The following is a 17,659-nucleotide window of genomic DNA, read 5'->3' as shown; positions in this document are numbered from 1 at the left end:
GTTAGGGTTTAAGCACGAGGTTGCTTAAAGCATTACACTCTGAGTATCTAATTTGGAATACCCAGACCGCTGCTTCCAGCTAGTATTTATAGAATAAATACTGAATTCTATTGGTAATTGGACTCTCCTGCAAGGCCCATTACACTGTTAAATCGTAACTAATCTGATGGCTCATATTAGAACATAAGTTGAGTATGACCCAAATACCTCAACAATAAGTTGGGTATAACTTGAGTACCTCAACCTAATTGGGTATGACTCAAATACCTCAACACTTTACCCATCTGAAGTTTCTTATTTTGCTTGCAGGTGTACCTCAGTGCATTTGTATTTATTCATATTCTCTTTATGAATAATTGGCTGTAGGTTTTGCCAGCTCCCAATGATGCAAGCTTGTCATCCATGATATACTGTGGAAGCTTCCTGGCCATCTAATTCTATAATATAGCCATTCATTAAGCATGCCAAGTTTGGTTTGATTTGAATAGTATCTGTCATCCTGCACTGCAGGTATCTGGCTCGAATTGGGGCATTGGTTCTCGCAGATGCATATGATTAAGTCCTTTCTTTGAAGGATATATGTGAGAAAGTTGCAGAACGTTAGAATGGATGCCAGTGGGATTGTTTTGAGCTTACAGACACTTAAAGTCCCTTGGATACATAGTTAGCCGACATGGGGTTCCTTAGACTATGAAGATGTTAAGAGCCTTTCTAATTCTGCTTGTCTTGAAGCCCTACAGAAAGTAATGAGATCGCAGATAGGGAATCAGAGAACTTTCCATCATCAGGTTTTTTAGTGATTTGCAGTTAATGATTGAGGCTTGGTTTTGATGTCTATCTTCTGAACAACGAGTTTAGAAAGTCATCGTGTCCTGATGATCCAAGTTTTATCCTCTGTTTAACCAGGTATTTGATGAAATGGCAGATTTTCTCTTTAACTATGTCATCTGTCTTGACTCACCTTGAAGTTTGATATTTCTGTTTGAAACCCTAGAACCTGTAAGCAGCTTTCTCTTTTTTTCTTCCTTTTCCCTTTCAGTATTTTCTAAGTACTTAGTTCTAACTTCTAAGATTATATTTAGATGTCTTGGTTGCATCAACATATTTGAATATATTCTAGTTTGTTTACAAAGTCTGGGTATCCTGAGTACTTTAGTGCTGCAGGTGTGCTTAGATGAATTACAGTTGAATCTTGATGGTTGTGGTTTGTACGAGTTCTTAACTCATTATCTAAGAAGTATATTGGCAAGGGAGGGGGTACCAAATCAATTAATTCATCTTTATGGGCTTATTTTACTGAATAAGCTTCGAGTTTGGTTGTCTGTGTTGGGCTTTTGACCAGATTTCATTGGAATGAATCTAGATATGTGGTATTACTTAAGTTTTTTTGTTAGGCTGTATAGGATTCTGTGAGTCCTGTTTTATTTTTGGTGAGTTTCCAATTCAGTTATCTTGTTAGTGAACGATTGATTTTGGCCTTCTGTTATAAGTTTGTTTTTAAGTCTTGTATACCACTTTGTAAGAGGGTCCAAGTGCAACTTTGTAGCTGATATTGATTTGTGAGGTTTGACTTGTGCCTTAACTTTATTCTGTAAGATTCAGATCTTCTGTGAGAAGCAGTGTTATGTTGGTGAAACATAATAATGGCTTATGTGATTTCAGTCTAGTTCCTCTCATCTTGGTCCATATCCTTCTTTTTTCATATATCATTTCATGTCAGTATTTTTAGGCTTCCTCTTCTCACTTCATGGTTAGATTGTTAAGACTCCACTGCTGCATTAGTTATTACGGTTTGTTGTTATTCATGTCTCTCTGAAGTTCTGCCGCAGTTTTGAGTTTACAGATCCAAAATTACTCAACTCTGCCTTATCCCAACTATTGGGTTCAGCTACGTGGATCCTTTTTCTCCATTAGGCCGTTTCCATGCATGTTTCATTTGTAGGTCCAACCCACCAGTGTCTAGAACAAGTGAGTTGGTTCCTGGTTCATTCTGCCACTCCTCCCAATGAATCATTAAATTTTAAGGGAAATTATCAGACCTCCCCCCTGAGTTACCCTATAATATTAATGCTGGCCCATGATGTTACCCTATAATTTTAAAGCTGGCCCCCCTGAGTTACCCAATTTATCAGTTAGAACCCCTATCACTAACCCCGTTAGTCCCAGTTAGTTTTTATTTATCTATTTTAAATATTATGCACACATCCTAAGTTTTTAAACACTATCCGTGACCCATATCTCCCAAAGATTGTGAGAATTTATGATTGGAATAGAAGTCGCAGATGGTAGAGAGAGACTAAGTAATGAGTCGAGCATAGGGTTTTCATTCAAGGTTATTCTTGTCCTCTGAAATACTTAATTTGCTTACATCATCACTTAACTGTGATTTCCTAATGGCAGGGGGGTCTGATATATTTTCACCTATAGGGATCTGATTGATAAATTGTATAATGTAGGGAGTGGCATAAATTTTAGGCTCAAGAGGTGGGGCTGAAAATTTCCCTAAATTTAATTACGAAACTTGGCTAGGTGAAACCCTGTTAGCCGACATTTCAAAGAGTGAGCATAATCTTCTGCTTCGTAATCTTAATTATTTGTTTCCCACTTAATGGATAACAATTTGCCTGATAGGGAATTGCTTCTCATCTTAAATGGAGGTCTGATGTAGGTCACAATTCCATCCCAAAACCCCAGCAAGCTTGTGGGATTTGACTGCTTTGAGAGGTGACCTGGTGTGATGATACAGCAGGCTTTTCTTGATTCAATGAAACATCTGCTAAGGCAGGTGCATGGATTCGACCTTTGTTTTCAGATTGTGGAGCAGTTTAAGTTCTTAATCTATTTGTGGTTTCAAAATCTGATTCTGACATTGATTTCTCAAATGGCCCTGATGATCAAATTCCCGAAATCCTTAAATTTGGTCTTTGATCTTGATTTTAAATCCAGAATGATCTATTACAGAATATATTTAAAGTAGGTAAATATGAATGAAACAATTTCTCTGGTACATATTTGGACTCCTTTGCATCTTTTTGAGTTGACTAGTGCAACATATGGATGCATATTTTCAGTGCATTATTTGTACAAATTTGCTTCTGTCTTGAGTTTAACGCATCATCTTCCCTTGGTTATTCCCTCTTATTTTCATTTTTGTTTTTTTTTTTTGAGAGATCAATTTGTCTGTGTTGTACTATTGCAATACCATCTCAAAGTTTGGTTTCTTTTGTAGTGGTCAACCACCACTAAGAAGAGAGATTGAAGACATTGAGAAAAAGTGCAACTGGATTCCCTTGAAGTTCTGTCATGTAGATCAAGGGCGTGTCATTTACTTTTCCTTCATCAAAGTGGACCTTCCAGTCCTACCCTGATGATCTTCTTCAGGTGGAATTTTATTCAGTGTACATTAAAATTGGTGGCAGGAAAAAAAATGTCCATTATACAATCAGCATGGTCTCAGTGATGCAGATCAAACCTGTTCAAGGGTTCCAATAAAAACCAGGTTAGAAACTGGATATTGTTTAAGTTGGATATTAGTATATTTGATTTATCTTGTAATGTTTTATTGAAGTTAGAGTTCCATTCCATTGTAGATTTAGATTGGGTTGGCTAATTAGTATACAGAGACAGATTTTGCTGCTATTTCAGTTTTTGACTAGAACTAGTAAATAAATTTTTAAGCTCGTTTCTATAGAGATCTACTGCTTGTAACTTCCTTACATTTTTGTAGGTTTGATTGCTAATGGATCAATCTATTGCTGTTGATACCTGGAGTTGTTTATTCTCAAAACACAATGCTTCTCTACAATTTTGGTTGCATATTTTTTAAAGACCAAGAGTAGTAGTAGGATTGGCAAGGGATGATCCTCTATGGAAGCATGATGTCCCAAGTTCAACTCTTCATACCCTTGGGTCACTCATACTGGGTGGATGTTGCAAATGGCGGATAAGATTTAAGCAAGATTGATAAGACTTCTTTTGCAATTTGGAAGGATGGAATCTGCAAAGTTGATGATTTCAGGAATGCCGTTTCACAATGTCTTTTTTTTTTGGGGCTCCTCCAACCACCGACCCCGTGGGGAGGAACTTCACTTATGTCAAGAATCTGATTTGGAACATTGTGACATTCAATGTTCATATTTCATCATACTCTATTTGTTGGCGGATTCCTCTAAGAATTGCTGATTTTTTCATGGACATATCATTTGTATACGATTTAATTTTAAGAATCATATCTAAGAGTTTTGGCTTCGGCATCTACTGGACTTCGAATAACTAATTCCCAAGGTTTAAGAAGAAAAAAGTGATGTGAACCAAAGATTCAAGAAAGTTTACTTGAGGAAGATTTATTTCTAGATTCCATATTTCCATTTGTAATAGAATTAATAGAAGAAAGATAGACTGAATAGTAATCAGGATTTATACTTTTGGGATTTTTTTAAAGAAGATGATTTTATTTTTAGACTAAACACGTGTCATAAATTTAAATATATGGTTTGAATTATTTTTTCTCTCCATATGAGTGGAGGATCTGGACTCGGTTACTCTTTCTCCAAACAGAAAAGATGATCTCGTGAGATCTCGATGAATTCTTTTTCGTAGACTTTAAGGGAGGCTCACCAATCCATTGGGAAAGAACTTATGAAAACTTCAAAAAAAAAAAAAAAAAAAAAAAAAAAACTCATTGTTACCAACTTCATTAGCTATGCCTTGCCCTCTCAGTTCTGAGTCTAGATCTTATATTCACATGGAGAGAATTTATCAACTTATATAGTTGGATTCATGATATGTGTTCAATGTTAAAGCAAAATTCTTATTTTAAGTGAAGAAGAGAGAAGAATTTGATTCACACTTTTGGGATTTTTCTAAAGAAGATGACTTTTTTTTTTAGACTAGACTATGGTATGGAATTTTTCTCTTCATATGGATGGCGTATCTAGACTTCCTCACTCTTTTTCTCCAAATGAAAAAGATGATCTTGTGAGAAGTTGAATTCTTTTGTGTAAGTTTTAAGGGAGGCTCGCTGATCCATTGTTGAAAGAAATCCCTCTCTAGCTTCTCTATCAGGCTCAGGTGCAACTATCTAACACTCACACGCTTACTATGGATGGCTAACAACTAGTCCCTTTGGATGGGGGGCACAAGGTATCTAATGATAAGACAAAAGATCTAATCGGTAGATGTTTAATGGGACAAATATACTAACATAATACAACTATTTATAAAAAGAACATAAACACTAATTAGACAAATGTGCCCTTATTCCTTTTAACTATCACCCTTTTCTATATATATTTTCTTTTACATCACCCATAAATATGAAAGAGGACTAGAAAAGAGGACAATGCCTCTATTAATAATGAAACAAGTTTTACAATTCCTGATTGGAAAAAAATATATATTGAATATGGCACAAGGATTGTGAATACGAGTACTTCTAACAAATCATCAGGAGTCAACATCAAAGAAAACAAAGAGAGCTCAGAAAACAACCCAGAGGAAAGCAAAAACAAACCACAGAATTGATAGAAACAAGATGATCCAAGAAACAACAACGTCTCAGGTAATTCTAATGTACAAGATGATCCAAGAAACGATGTACACATGATGAAATTAGTAAATCATAACCATGAGAAACCATACTAAGCTACACAGACAAAGAAATATTTTCGAAGCTAAAAGAAAAGTTAAACCGAACTGGAAACTAAAGAAGAAATTAGGTTACCTGTTCTATTACAGTTCACGGAGCTTCATTACCGTTGTTGTTCTTTCCTGCGATCTTATATTTATAAGCCTTTCTTGCACACTTGTCTTCCGATGAATTTAAATTTGAATTTAGATTAGAGTTTTTGATAAAATGGACTCCTCCATAGTTTGAGGGACTAAGATCCCCACTTAACATAGACAAATATTCTCATCCAATGGTATAAAGTTAAGACTGCAAAATACAAAATACAAAATTACAAAATGCGCGTTGGAAAATCCGTTACAATAAGATTAGAGTTTTGATAAAATGGACTCCTTCTCCATGGTTTGAGGGACTAAGATCCCCACTTAACATATACAAATATTCTCATCCAATGGTATAAAGTTAAGACAGCAAAATTCAAAAATACAAAAATACAAATCCGACAGAATAAATTCCATCCCATTTACAATTGGAATTTTATTTTAACTGTTGATTTTGCAACTGCAAATGCTTGTCTATAGTGATGTGTCTAGAGATAGTACTATTTTCCCACCTATATTCTACTGTGTGTTTCAGTATAGACCAATCCTAGTTGCTTGTTCTCAAATATTAGGCATAATAATTGGAATCTTGGCTGCATGACTCATTCAAAACTAATCAACATGTGTTGGGGTAATTGTATTACAAATTCTATAAAATACAAAAAATGAAATTGCTACACAATTGAAAGATGAAGATCCTTAGTCAATCCGGAGAGCTTGAAATTACAATTGAACGAACCACCGATCAATGAGGTTAAGTCACACCTTGAGTGCTGTCTTTAAGGTAATTGATGCACCCTATTACCAAGGGTTCTTCGCACCGCCACCTCCAAGATAAAGCAACCTCCAACTAGAAGATAAGGTAGTTCTTCTAGTTCCTTTAAGGAGCCAAAAGCTAGAGCACAACACTTAGACAAATTCAAAGAAAGAAATTAACTTTGTAACACAAATAATGTGAGAGTGAGGAGTGTCTCAATTGCACACCACATGCAAGGAAGGGTTGGGTTTATATAGGCCCAAACCTCACCTTACACCCCTTAAGATTCTTAAGGCAATGAATTGGATTTAATCCATTCAATAACCTCAACCCCACTCATGGTAATGGCCATGACTGGTCATGAAGTTGAAATGAGAATTGATGGTCAAGAGTTAGAATTGAAGTAAATTCCACCCTTCAAGTAACCCCACCACACCACCATGATCAAGACCATTAAGACCCATGACCAGTATCATGAGGAGCCTCATAACCAAGGTCATGAAAGGCCTCCTTTACTCATGGTGCCTCATTACCACCCTTACCTCATGGGTCCCACACACTAACAAAACAATTAAATAAAAGAAATACAAAAACTAATTTTGAAGCTTAATATATAGATAATATATATTTTAATAAAAAAACCTAACAACATGTTATCTGACTAAATTATAAACCTTAAGCCCCACCTGGGGAAAAGAATCTTAAGTGTTAGTTTTCAGTGCAAGCTAAATTGTCATTCACCCGAATGTCTAGGAAGTCAATATTCAAAAATAGATCCAACAGAAGCAGTGAAGAACAATGAGAATATCTTCTCATTTAAATCATCATCTTTTGCAACTATCATGATGGATGTCAAGTGGTGGTAAATTGGACTTCCATGAACTTTCCATCCCCACTTCCTTTGATGCAACTGCCTCTCAACCAGATTACCATCTTGCATAGTTATAAACTTTTTTCAGACAAAGGTGACATGGGATCGGGATTAATAACTTTAAAAACTTTATAGTTTAAATTTAACTTGGTCAGCCTGAACAGTTTCATTCATAGACAAGGATGCCCAATAAGTACTCATATTAGACTCTATTTGTTAGATCTGTGGGAAAGTAAAATAAAATTTTCATTGGTGTAGTAGGTAACACAATGCAAAGTAAGTCATAATATGCAAAGGAGAACAAAATCAATAGACTCCGTTGATATTCTTTTATATTTTTTTGTTTCAATTCCATTGTACTTCAATTTGCCTCGGAAAGTTATATATTTACTATATTTCATTTCATTTTTAACAATATTTCTGGATTGTGACTCCAGTGAAATCTCTGTTAGTGGTAATCAGGGCAATCTAGAGGTTCTTATATATTTGATGTCAAGATTCTAACGGCAACATTACTTGTTGAAAGTTACAAATTGACATAATAGTTCAGTTCTGTTCCATGTTTTAGCAAGTGGATATGACATTGGTACAAATAAACGTTTCAGAATAATACCTTCATCAAAAAGGAACAAGGAAGTAGAATGAGTTCCAATCAAGCCATGTATAGTGCACCCCTTTGATGGTGTCAAAAACAATTGTTGCTTAAAACTTTTGCTCCATAGATGTTTCTTCCGTGATGGTTTTGAGTTCCTATCTAGTTCATAAAGATCCCCCGATGATCTGCACAAAAAGATCTCCTATTATATTTTTTTTTCCTTCACTAAGAATTTATTCTAGAAAAGGGAGATAACTTACTATAAATACTACATCAGGTTTGATGGTGGCAGCATCAGCTATGGCTGGAACATTGGCACCAGGGGGTTTGCCATGATATATTCACCTGTTCAACAAAATCATCTTCAAATTCCAAGCAGTTCCTCAGCTCTATGCTTGAACTAAAATCTTAAAATTGTACACTAGCAAATAATTCTGTTACCTCCAAGGCTCAACTTCAGTAAGTTCCAACAATGATCCATTCATTGTGGAGAAGTAGACTTTCTTGGAAAGAAACCATATAACAGAAACATTGATCAAAGAGTTGCCACTATGCTTTAGTATCCATTTTGCAAGTTCGTTGTTATAGGTAGTTCATACAAAGGATCAGACTAATGACGTATATAATACTTGAATTCTCAATGTAGATGCTTCATGGTTGGTTCTCATCCTTCAAAGACTACAAGTGTAGTAGGAGCATCTGTCGACAAAAGGATCACCCTAAGATGATCATCTTATGGCTATTGAGAACAAATCAAATCAGATGGTTCTATTTCGCAATCTTTCTAACTTGCTCCTACGGAACCAAGGTTAAAAAGATTGAAAAAATCAGTCATTCACAACCAGTGATGAAGGATTCCTCGAAAAGTTAAGATTAGTAATCATTTTTAAAAATCGAATAGATTTTTAATGAGACAAATATACTAACAAAATACAATTAATTATAAAAGGAACATAAATGCAAATTAGACAAATGTGTCCCCATTCCCTTTTACTATCATTTTTTTCTTCTTCTTCTTTTCATAGTACTTTTTACACGAACCATAAATATGAAAGAGGACTATAAAAGAGGACAATGCCTCTACTTTATTAATAGTATCCAAAAAAAAAATAAATTTAATATGACACAAAGATTATGCCCTAAAATATCAATTCAAAGTCTATACCCAAACCAAATAAAAGTTCAAAGTCTATACCCAAACCAAATAAAAGAGAAGTTATAGATTATGCCCTAAAATATCAATTCAAAGTCTATACACCAATAAAATAAAAGAGAAGTTATCATACGCCGCCCGACCGATCTGCCGTTTTGCCGACCGATCTGCTGTTTTTTTTTTTTTTGCCGACCAATCTGCCGTCAATCTGCCGTTTTTTTTGCCGACCAATCTGCCGTTTTTTTTCCCGACCAATCTGCCGTTTTTTTTGCCGACCAATCTGCCGTTTTTTTTGCCGACCAATCTGCCGTTTTTTTGCCGACCAATCTGCCGTTTTTTTGCCGACCAATCTGCCGTTTTGCCGTTTTTTTTGCCAACCGATCTGCCATTTTTTTTGGCTAACCGATCTGCCCTTTTTTTTTTGACGACCGATTTGCCATTTTTTTTGACCTTGCAAATTGTAAGTTCTTCGTGCTGACATAGACAATAAAAGCAAGTGTTAAGAATATAAAAAATTAGTTAATATGAAAAAAATTATAAAAAAACTAATACTTCTCTTACCTCTTTTAATTTATATTCATACATGTTCCAAGAGGTATTTTTAGAATTTTTATAATTTCTACTGGAATCTCTGAACATCTTATAGGTAAATTGTTTTTTTGTATCCAAAATCCGTTTCCAGCTCCACGATCTGGCCTGCTACACTTTTCTGATAACTTTTTGGGATACACGAAGAAGTAGAGAGATTTGTTAATGATTTCAGCCCCTAATCAGAGAAAACCCAAATGATTAAGTTAATTAATAATCCTGTAAATAAAAATGTAAACATGGCTACTGATGGTAGAAGAAAAAATAATATTTAGTACCAGGCAGTAACCATGGTTCCATGGCATAGACGTCAAAATCCCTAACTGCATCAGATGGGAGCATTCTGCCACTCAACTACCAGCCAGATAACCCAGGAGCAGTTGTTGGTCAGATGGACGGAATCGAAACCCACATGGCAATCCCATCTCTCCTTCAAATATGATTGGCAGCGTTGTGGATACTGATGGTTCAGTTGTAACTACCTCCATGTTGCAATGGTTTTCTGAAGGAGAAAGCGTTGTATGGTTGCTGATCATCGCTGATCATCGGAGAAGAAATAATGTTTGCTGATCCTTCTTCGTTGAACAGACCCATCTCTTCTTCTTCTTCTTCTGGTTGAGTTTCCATTATTGGGTGTTCAAGTTCAGTAAGAGTACTACTCACCGCCGAATCGATTTCCTCAAGGCTAATACCCATCTCTTCTTGTCCGTGTAGCTGGGTAAAACTTCTTGTGAGATGAATGGTAACTTTTTGATTTCTGGTGCTCATTGGAGAAGTTTCATACTATATCCTCTTTTATTCACTGAATCTAAAACCAAAAATCTGTTAGGGATAATGGATGCACAATCACGAACAACGGAGAAGAACACAAGCAAAGCACACAATGGACTTAACGTGGTTCGGGCAAAACACTGCCTACGTCCAGAGAGAAGAAGAGTTTCACTAGTTTCAAGAAACCTTATCTCACAAAAATAGAAAACCTAAAACCCTAATCCAATGTAATTACAAGTTTACTCCAGAAGACACCCAAACCCAACAAAATTTTCTTTGCTTCGCTGAAAGTAAGAAAGAAAAAAAAAAATCAAAGGAAACAAAAGGTGTTCTCAAGATAACCTTGCTGCTGCTGCATGCCTCAAGGAAACGTTGCTGGAGACTGGTTACTAAGAAAAGCTGAATCACCCAGAGGAGTTGAAACCAAGAGCCACGATCAATGATACGATAGATAATTGAATGAGAATTTCAAACATATTTATAGGATGAGAAACTGATTTGAAGTCTTAATTGTGTTTTCTGGTTTCTCTTACGACATTTTCGTGGACTCCGACTCAGACTCTCATTCAATAGGAAAGTACAAAAGGCAAATTCATAAAAACAGGGGCAAATTTATAAATCCATATTCCGATTTATCCTGATTTATAGTTTTTAGTTTTATTTGGATATTCTTGGTATTTTTCTCCTCCTATGCATTAATAAAACTAAAAAAAATACCTGAGGAGTGGCTCAGTTGGCAAAATACCAATGCTTCCACATAGGAGGTCAAAGTTCGAATTCCCTCGGGGCCAGGAGCGAAGCCCCGCCTATATTAATTATATGAAAGCTCCCTTGAGGATGTAGTTGTGGTGCGTGCAAGCTGGCCAAACCCGGATGAACCTTAGATCAAAAATAAAAAAATACTAAAAACTAAATTATTTATTTTCAAAATTAGATGATGTAAAGGATAAGTCTCTGAATTCATATTCAAATTCAAATCCAACATTACTAGCTCTATCCTCGATTGATCTTATCTCCAACTGATCAAGAAAAGTTTGAATTATAGTTAAAGTATCAACAAGTTGTAGTTCAAATTCAAATATTTGAATTGTAATTCATATAATATTAATATACATCTCATACTCACAAATTTGAGTGTGGAAGAATTCTCCCTCAAACAAAATTATAACTGATGATTATATCACAATTCTAAATGTACAATAAAGTGTGAGGGATGAATATAATAGTTGAGTGTGTTGAAACTTAACCCGAACCGCTAAAACCAGACTGAACTGTCCCGAACTGAAGCTTAATGAGATGTGTTTGGGCTGAACAACCTCAGCCCGCACTGGTTCAGGCTGGGCTGGCTAGCTTGTGTGTGGCCTGCTTTGAACCATTTGGCCCGAACCCGAACCAACCCATTATAAATAAATAAAATAAATAAAATTTAAATGTAAAAGACATGAAAACCCCCAAGGCCCAAGCATCCATTTGTTTTCCTTAATTGTTTTGCTTTAGAATATGCAAACAACAAGCTTGTCAAATCCTTCACCATTTGGAAAATGAGCTTAGTAAATATTTAGCAAGTGTATTATCATTAATTTGAAAATCTTTTAATGCTTTATTTTGATCCATTTTTACAAGTGTCAAGAAGGGAGAATGTATATAAAGTAAACCTACTAAAATTCATCAAGATGCCAACTTTCTTTTGTATATTAGTTCTATAATTTTTATTTTTTTGTAGAAAAAAGTTTTTGATTTTGAACACCCAATACAAGAGACTTTGAGAGAACTTAATGCTTATACGTGTTCACATGCTCTTGATAAATTTCACACATTAACAAGGTACTCAAAACATACTGCTAGTAAACCCAAACCGTTAGTAAATACAATTTTAAACCATTAGCCCAAACCGTTAGTCAACCCGAACCCAAACCGCACCGGCCCGAAACCATTATTTTCTTAATGGACTGTGTTTGGGCTGAGTGTTTTTCAGCCCGAAACTGGCCTAACCCAAACCGTTGACACCCTGAATAATGGTAAAGAATAATAATTAAAAAAGAGCAAAGGTAACAAACAACCCAATCAATTTTGTTTGAGGTCAGGCATAAGTTATGCATATCCTTTGTCACCACTTCTCTTAAGATTATTTAGGTTTGCCCCTAGTTCTCTTAGTTCCTTTAATTTGGTCTTCACCTCATTATTATCAATATTATTAATGAAAATAATTTTTTTAAAGGAACTTGGATCAAGCTTCTAATTATATTTGTCAATAGACTCAATACCACAAGTAAGGCAATAGAAGGCAACAAAAACCAAGACGACACTAGGATGCTTTTTATCCCAAGAAAAGCCCTGAACTCGACGCGTTGACAACTTGGCTTTTAATACGCTTTTGTGTCATGTAATTTAATTGCATAATTTTACTTTTGGATTTTTTTGGGGGGGGTGTGGTTAGTGTGAATTTTCTGGAAGTGATTTAAACGCTCTTGTTGAAAAAAAATCATGAAAATATATTAGTTTTAGAGTTGAAAACTTAGGTTTATGATCATGAATTCATAAAACTGTGACAAAAGAAACGAACCTTTTTTCTTTCATCTTTAAGGCCATATGGAAATATCATTATAGTTTAAAAACAATGGAAAGTAAAATTTAAACTGATCAAACCATTCAATTTTACACCTTTGGAGATCTATTATATTTTCTCAATAAAAAAAAATATGAAACTTCTCCTTGACACCTCTCCTGGTGTCTCTTGCTCAAACTATAAACCAAAAATGTGAAAACAATTTACTAAAAATCATTAACTAGAATGCAGTGAAACACGAACTTTGACTTTGTATGTTCAAATGCTCTTTTCTTTTGGGATACTTATCCATGTGATAATAGAAGATGAAGTTTCCAAAAATCACAAAATAAATAACCAATATGTTTTTGTGGTTTTGTAATCTACAATTATGACACTAAAATTCCTCTACAATTATAACATTGAAATTCCTTGAACACTTATGATACAACTACACATCTTGCTATTCAATTTTATTCATCATAAATTTCATTTTCGTGTTAACCAGGTTACATCTTGTGCTTGCACTGTACAACTGATGCCCTAATATGGCTCTTTTGCTTTATATTCTTTACAACAACCAAAAATAATTTAGGATTTTTACACATGTATCAACTCTGTATGATTGATATTCAGTCTGATTTTTATGAGGTGCGACACTAATCCATAACTTGCCATGCACCGACCATCGAAGTGACAATGGTTCGCATCCATATCCACTCAATGTCATCTATTCTATGCAACTCTACCAACTGCCATAACATAGAGATAGAAGGAATCAGTTTGGCATAATTAGAAAAAGAACGATTTCAAATGCTTTATTTTCATCATATTTCAATGTGAATGATTAAAAAATTTCCTGTTCAACATAGTTAGTGATGTTCTTTGAATACTAAGAAACTTTTCATGGAATTTAAGTCTGCACTTCATTTATGACTCATTTGGGTGGAGCAATTTGCATTATATTTCTTGTCAATATAATGAAAGATTAGCTGATGTGAGAATACAGCGTCTTCTTTCAGGGATAACTAAAGCAAGTTAAAGCCCAGATAAAATGAAAACCAGTAAATTTTTACTGGGAAGGGAGGGACAGGTCTATATCATTTCCTGTTGAACTTCTCATTTCATTCACCAACCGAATTACCATCCTGCATAGCTATGAACTTTTTTTTGCAGATAAAGGTGTCATCGGATTGGGATTAATAACTTTAAACACTGGGCAGCTTAAATTTAACTTGGTCATCCTGAACAGTTTCAAGGTGCATTTTGCATTGTTCATTCATAGACAAAGATGCTCAATAAGTACTAATATTAGATTTTGTTTGTTAGATCTGTTGGGAAGTAGAATAAAGTTTTCACTGTTCTAGTGGGATAACTTGATGCAAAGTAAGTCATAATATGCAAAGGAGAAAAAAAAATCAATAGACACCTTGATATTCTTTTATGCTTTTTGTTTCAATTCCACTGTACTTCAATTTGCCTCTGAAAGTTATATATTTACTATATTTCCTTTCACTTTTAACAAAATTTCTAGATTGCGACTCTGGTGAAATCCTTGTTAGTGTTAATCAAGGAAGTCTAGGGGTTCGTATCTATTGATACCAAGATTCTAATGGCAACATTACTAGGTAAAAGTTATAAATTGACATGGTAGTTCAGTTTCCGTTCCATGTTTTAGTAGTGGATATGAAATTGGTAAAATAAAGGAATAAGGAAGTAGAATGAGCTCAAATCAAGCTATAGTGCACCCCTTTGATGGTGTCAAAAACAATTGTTGCTTAAAACTTTCGCTCCATAGATGTTTCTTCCATGATGGCTTTGAGTTCCTATCTAGTTCATAAAGATCCCCACATAAACTGCAGTGAAAGATCTCCTGTTATTATTATATTTTTTCCTTCACCAAGAATTTATTCTAGAATGGGGAGATACCTTATTGTAAATACTACATCTGATTTTATGGTGGCAGCATCAGCTATGGCTGCAACATTGGCGCCAGGGGGTTTGCCATGATAAACCCACCCGTTCAAAGAAATCATCTTTAAATTCCAAGCAGTTCCTCGGCTCTATGCTTGAACTAGAATCTTAAAATTGTGCACTAGAAATAATTCTGTTACCTCCAAGGCTCAACTTAAGTAAGTTCCAACAATGACCCATCCATTGTGGAGAACTAAACTTTCCTGAATAGTAACCATAGAACAGAAATGTTGATCAAAGAGATGCCACTATGCTTCAGTATGGTAAGCAGTTCCACTAGAGATTCTTGATCTTCAAACAACCAAGTTCAAGGGATTCACCTATGGTAACAACAATGTTGAGTGATTTACTCACCCTTTGTCATAAGAAACAACCCCAGATTTGATCAAGATAGAAGTTGGTTCTGATGTTTCCATACCATGTGGATTGTGCTTAAGTGTAGGTGCGCATTCAATCCAAATTGGCAGTGAACTTTCACTGACTTGCATCTGGAAGAAAAAGAGAAGAAAACTAAATTAATTTTGATGACCAAAATCTACAACTTACCTATATAACTAGTGTGTGATTCTCTCATTTCTAGAAATGAGGAAACATTTTATCAAAAATTATATCTACCATGTTTTTAATTCCATAGCTAAAATTAGAATTAGATGCAGAGCTGTACCTGATAAAGGTTTCCTGATTCATATAGTGCCAGAATAGTTTGATTCACAATAAAAACTGAAACTGCAGGACCTAATGATGTTGGTAAATCATGGGGGGCAATTACCCACTGAACACCATTCCAGTACCTCACATAGATAGAACCACTTTCCCCTGTTACCCAAATAGATGTTTCAGATATTTTTGTGGGTGAAATTCTCCTTCTCACAGGCAAAAGGACCTGATCAGGACCCTCTTCTGCTATCTCTCCGTCATTGTCCATAGTTTCTGAATTCTCCCCTTCTTCAGGAGTATCAAATCTTTGTTCCAATGGATCCTCTTTCCTCTTTCTTACCCGGTTTGTACAAGAATCAAATCAAAAGGCAATTCCTCTTCAACCCAAGTATTGGATTTCTCATCAAATTCTCAGAACCTATCTGTTTTCTGGTGGAATATTGGATTAGTCTGTCTGGCAGAGTATATGGGAAACATGTAGAAGAACCCAATACGAAAAAGCTGCTCACAGAAAATAAGAAGGCACAGATGAAGGACTTCAAAAACCAATCAGCCATGGTGGCATGACAATTGAGTCTACTCATCAAAGAGAACCGGGTAAAATGGAACCATAGGGGGGGGGGGCAATGAAAGATCTCATTGATAGATGTTTAATGGTGCAAATATGTTAACTGAAAACAATTAATTATAAAAAGAACATAAACATAGATTAGAGAAATATGCAATGCTTCATTTTCCCTTTTACATCACCCATAAATATGAAAGAGGACTAGAAAAGAGGACAATGCCTCTAATTTTTATTAATAATAGAAAAAGTTTTACAATTACAGACTAAAAAATAACTACAAAGGGTATAAAAGTTCCACCCTAAAATATTAATACAAGTGTAGACAAAAATGAAGAAAAGAAGACAATGCCTCTACTTTATTAATAATATAATGAAAGAAGTTTTACAATTACAAAAAAAATTACATGTGGCACAAAGATTATGCCCTGAAATATGAATACAAGTCTAGACACAACATAAATAAAGAACAACTTCCATATGTTAAGTTGAGCTATCTGCCCTTTTTTTTATCTTACAAATCGTAAGTTCTTCGTGCTGTTGCATAGACAATAAAAGCAAGTGGTAAGAATATAAAAAGTAAGATTTTATAAAAAAAAACTGATGATTAATACTTAATTTACCTGTCTTAACTTATACTCGTACATTATCCAAGAAGTGTTCGTTGCATTTTTGTAATTTTGATTTGATTATGTGAACATCTTATAGGCGAATTGTCTTTTGGTATTCAACAACCCTCTTTTGGTTGTCCCAATATCCACCTTTGAAATGCTCATCCGCCACCTCTTTTGGTTGTCCCATATATCCACCTTTGAAGTGCTCATCCGAATGGTTTCAGCACCTGATCAAAGAAAACCCAAATGATTAAGTTAATAATCCCGTAAGAAATTCATTAGTAGTAGCTACATATTCCTTTTTTTTTTTTTTTTTTTTTTTTTTTTGGGGGGGGGGGGGGTGGAAACATGCATTTTTTTATATATTGGGAATGGGGGGTATGACATAATAAACCACCAGATAGGATCGATCCCATAACCTCTCCACTAAGAGGTGTTGTCAACCAATCCTGCAATGATATACCTGTTTCATCTTACGTGACAGCATTAGAACTAGGGGTTACATAAATCAATAGTGCTAATAGATATTCTGTATAAATGTTTAGTGTGTCTAACTAAACTAGTCATGACATTCAATGTTCATATTTCATTATACTTACCTATTTTTGGTTTCCTCTAATCCCTCAATATTGCTGAATTTTGCATATGCATATATCACTTGTACACTTTTTGACTTTAAGAATCATATCCAAGGGTTTTTTGCTTTGACTAAATAATTCCCAAGATTGAAAGAGTGAAAAGTAATCTGAACCTAGGATTTAAGGAATTTTAAATTAAGTCAAGAGGACTTATTTCTAGAACTCATTTGTAATAGAATCAATCGAAGAAAGAAATGTTTAATA

Source organism: Hakea prostrata, chromosome 10 (genome assembly GCF_041222555.1).
Source record: "Hakea prostrata isolate BN-2017 chromosome 10, UWA_Hpros_2, whole genome shotgun sequence".
NCBI classification, from domain to species: Eukaryota; Viridiplantae; Streptophyta; class Magnoliopsida; order Proteales; family Proteaceae; genus Hakea; species Hakea prostrata.
The sequence above is the reverse complement of the archived record's forward strand: the minus strand, read 5'-3'. Positions refer to the sequence as shown.